Here is a 4,768-nt window from a genome sequence, read left to right on the forward strand (position 1 = left end):
ATTTACGATGATTTGCTGTTTTTCTTTCTCTCTCTTCCTCTCTCTTAAATTTTTCGATTAGTGAATTATTCTTTTAAGCATCATCGCCTGATCGACGCGAATGAACCGGTAGACAGGGAACGACATTAAATGTCACATCGCTCCTCCATTTCAATTTCACGTCAAATACGGTAAGAACATCTACATTTCCGAATTTAACTCATGAGTGAGAAAAAAGAGTCGCTCAAGTTCATCGATTCAAAATGATAATTGACATTATCTCATGATAAATGACAATTGAGTAGCTGTCAAAAATTCAAAAATGAAGTGATTCCGTTTTCAAGAATCGAACATGATTATTGATCGCAAGTTCGTATTTCGCACGTAGATTAAAAATTCTATTTAGTAGAGGTTGCATAGCAATAAATAGACACTCAATTGACGATAAAAAGCTTATTTATTACTAGGTATCAATCTAGAAATTTTGCCACATGGGAAGTCTTAACATTATTTTGAACAGCACAGCTTTGGGCAAGGTCCAACGGAAGATAGTATATTATCGAAATTTAGTAGTTTGAAATTTTCCCGGTTTGCAGTGTCCTTCTTCACCGCCTTAGATAAACCTGTACATCCAGGCTCTGACCACATTATCACGCATGTGTCATACGGTTCAATTGCGGATGCTTTTTTTCGATTCGCTGGTGCCAAATCCTTGCAGGTGTCTCCTTCCAAATATTCCAGCTTGGATTTAAAATTAAACTTCCCAAAGATCTTCGCCTTGAAAGGTTCGCCAACCATCCGCTCCCGGAAAGTCTGGCGAGAGTGAGTGATTAGAAAAGAAACTTTAGTTTCACGTTGATTACATCTTGCACAATGAAAGCATGAGCACTGCCATGTTGGGGACATTTTCAATACTTTTTTTCCACATTTAAATAAGGGAACTAAAAACCCAACGAGCAGTGAAAATTAGTCTCTTTTTTACGAGTAACCACGAGCTGCACTGCCTTGCAAAAAAAATGAGACATGATTGATGCTCCGCAACCCGTGGCAAGGTTTACAATAGTAAAAAAAAATACACAGGGTAATAAGACTAATTTTCACGTAAATATCACCAAAACGTTTCGGCTGAAATCTCAGCCTTCCTCTGTTGGATAAAACTGTAAAAAATTGTAAAAATCTAAAAACGTAGTACTTGACTGTAGTACCTTTCAAAGCTAGAACAGCGTTGTTATTTTAAGTCGTTTTTACGTTTTTACAATTTTTTACTGTTTTATCCAACTGACGCCTCGTCTCCACGCACGGGACGTTTCATGGGATTCGTCCCGGGGGGAAAATCTCACTTGCGAAGTTGGGAAAAATATTGAGTTAGTCAATACCAACCACAGTACCGACTAAAGCCGCTAACACATTTACACTCCGAATGTACACTCTGGCCTACTGCGCTTGCGCGGGCATCGAGAATGTGCATTCATCATTCTCTTGGAAAAGAATGTACAGTTTGACGAGAAGAAGAAAAAACCCGCGACGATCTTTTACTCATTCCTGTAACTTATAATTGTTCAAGAGAACAAAATGAGGAGCATTCTCGATGCCCGCGCATGCGCAGTAGGCCCGAATGTACATTCGGAGTGTACGTGTGTTAGCGGCTTATGAGTCCTTGTGGAGTCCCAGGAGCGACTTCAAAAGAAGAGGAAGAAATTTCGTTGTGATTTTAAACTGGGGAAAAAAGCCCAGAAGTTTCATTCCTGCGATTCGAACTTGGTAAAAATCCCGTAAAACGTCCCGTGGTGACAATAAGGCGTAAGAAAGGCTGAGTTTTCAGCCGAAACGTTTTGGTGATATTTACGTCAAAATTAGTCTTGTTCCCAGGTGTGTGATTTGTTTTATTATTGCATGCTAAAAAAATATGCTGAATGAACATCCGAATGTTGCCAAATTTATTCTTGGAAAAAACTTAATGCATTAATAGCTAATTCAATAAAATCCCATCTTTCTCAAAATCGATCACGCACAGGGATGAAGACACCACCCGATCGCGTGATCGCTCGCTTGAAAGAATGGGAGGGCTGTGAAAATTGTGAAGATCGGCTCGCAACAAAGATAAATTTAAGTTTTTCTCCAATAATCGCAAAAAAATTTGCGTGTTTTTCGGGAAATTCTTGCAATTTGTGAAAAATAAATGAAAATTGGTCACAGCTATTGGGAAACAAGGGGTTTTTAAAATGAGAGGATGAGTTTCAAATAATGGAGAGGCTGAAAACTTTCTGCGCCCCTGACTTCGCACGAATGTAAAATATGAAGTTGTATCGTACTGTTATTTAGGCTAATACCGCATACTTCATATACCTTTCGACGTAGATTTTGGTCTTTATACAGGGAAGAAAGTCGATGAAACAAATAGCTATTTTGATGATCAATATTTTTTGGGGACTCTCGGAAATTATACTCGTATAAGTAAAATCAGAGTTCCGTACATTTATCGGAGCCTAACGGGAATACTTGGTAATTGTCAGCGATGCTAGTAATTTTAGGGACTGTTTTAGTGTTGTACAACATTCTCTTCGCAACGCGAGGAGAAAGAAAACAGTTGAAAAGCCATATGAATCGATAGTAAGACTATTTATTAGGCAAGGATTGCATATGAATGAGGGGGGGGGGGGGGGAGAAGTATCGCCTCAAGCTGCGGCTCTTGTTGAAACAATAATAAAAAATTAATTTGGCAACAATGAATTTCAATAGTTAATGCTGATCAAAGCTATAATGAATTCCCTGGTAAAAATTGGCAGTAGAATGTGTGTTCCAAAATACTATTGACCGAAAGCCGGCTGTAAGATTTCCAGTAGCTTCTATAGCCGGCTGTACAATTTCTTATAGCCTTTTATAGCCGATGGCGATTATGCAACAGCCAGACGATAAAGTTTATGCTAAACGTTACTAAATACGGATACTAGGACTTAGTTAGTTTTTGGACTACCGCTCTCTTTTTGTGCCGTAGTATCTTGATTTCTTTTGCGAGGAAAGCTCCGTACTTTTGAAAGATGCCTGTCATTCGTAATATGTTGGAGCGCCTTCAATTTCTTATGATACTGTGCAATACCTCTGGTGTGAAATAGTTGCTTCAGACGCCGTGGCACGCTGCGGCGCGGCGGGCGGGCAGAGAACGCGAAACGCGCATTGGCGCCTACAAACCTAACAAGGATACTTCACGCATTGCGCAATGCGTGAAGTATCCCTGTTAGGTTTGTAGGCGCCAGTGCGTCGCCGCTCCGCTTTGTGTTAGGCTCTAATATTTAAATCTCGCGGAGTCAGCGTTTTTCAACTCATGATTTTGAAGTGTTTGCACACTCTGTATGGATTATTCTCATTTTAATTGATGAATAAAAATATGTTTTTAAGGAAAATATAATGTTTGTTTTGTAAATATTAAGGAAGTTCCGTATCAAACTTAATGATTACCAAAGCACACAAATTTCTACACAATATCTTATAGCCTTTTATAGCCAATGGCGGTGAAGTGTAAAGCCCAGCGATAGGAACTATAGCCCGACTTTATACTTTTTTATAGCTTCGTATAGCCCGGCTATATGCTTTGCTCCGCTTTCTACAGCCAGCTATATGATTTTCAATAGCCTTCTTTAGTCGGCTATAAGAACTCCTATGGTATTTTGAAACGCAGCTCCTATCGCCAATTTTGACCAGGGTTCATTTTGATAGCACTTACAGAATTTAACTTGAGACAATAATATGTCATAACGTTACTTACTTATTGTTAGAAGGATACTGATAGCATCCGCGAGGATGCAAGAGATGTGCATGGTGAGATCAGTATACTTTACGTGTGCACTTCTAAGTATCACAGGAACACGAACAAACGCGAAATAGAGGAATGTTAGTATAAATGTTTGCTGGAAACAACTGTTCGATGAATTTACTCCCAGCTGTATTAAATACAGCTGCATTTTGCGTCAGTAAAAGTTGAAGCACTATACAATGTACAATAAACCGTAAATCTGCGATCACAAATAATGATAAATTGAACCAGTAATTCATAGTCCGCTCTGACTCATGAAATTTCTTTTTTTGCGGGGGTACATTTACTTTTCCCTATGTTGCTCCGCGTACGACAACCTTCAAAGTAAATTCAAAGAATAAAAAGCATCGACGTGTAAAGCACATTTTGCCGAGGTAATATCAATGTTGGAGGAAAAATTGATCTCATCGTTGAACTATTTTTACTAAATTTTCTATAAAAAATACTATCTCTGGCTTATTTTTGGAAATACATGCAAATAAATGCTGCATGAGCCAGATATAGTGATTCTTCATTAAGAAATGTAATCTATTTGACACTTTTGTTCTACAATACGTAATTTTTGTCCATTAACGACAAGAGATGTGGATGGACAAAATTGAGCGTCACGCGTTGAACACTGAAAAAAAATTCTCGGCGTTTTTACCAAGGTCCCTTGGTACCTTTACCATCTCACTTTTTTTACTAATTATTGGTACTTTTACCGAGACAAACTGGTAAGCTCACCTAAAAACCGGTATTTTTACTGTTTTTTTCGGGTAAGCATACCACTTTTATTGGTAATCAATATCCGGTAACTTTGCCATTTTATCTCGGTAATTCTACCACAGTCGATAAAAAATATTGGCGTTTTTACCAAGGTCCAGTAAAATTACCAATTTCATATATGGTAATTTTACCTAGAAAAAACTGGGATCAAATAGAACCCTGAATTCTTGGTAATTTTACCCTTTTCTTAGTAAATACACCGAGATTTTT

The 4,768-nt window shown here is 38.2% G+C and overlaps 1 long non-coding RNA gene across 1 annotated transcript; it reads right to left on the bottom strand.

Moving 5' to 3' along the window:
• Nucleotides 1–417: 417 nt before the first annotated feature.
• Nucleotides 418–4,072, bottom strand: LOC109034850 (uncharacterized). The gene is made up of 2 exons (XR_011899945.1): nucleotides 3,743–4,072; nucleotides 418–792 (listed from the first exon to the last, which is right to left on the bottom strand). It is a non-coding gene; the product is annotated as an uncharacterized lncRNA (long non-coding RNA).
• Nucleotides 4,073–4,768: the final 696 nt, after the last annotated feature.

Source organism: Bemisia tabaci, chromosome 5 (assembly GCF_918797505.1).
Source record: "Bemisia tabaci chromosome 5, PGI_BMITA_v3".
NCBI classification, from domain to species: Eukaryota; Metazoa; Arthropoda; class Insecta; order Hemiptera; family Aleyrodidae; genus Bemisia; species Bemisia tabaci.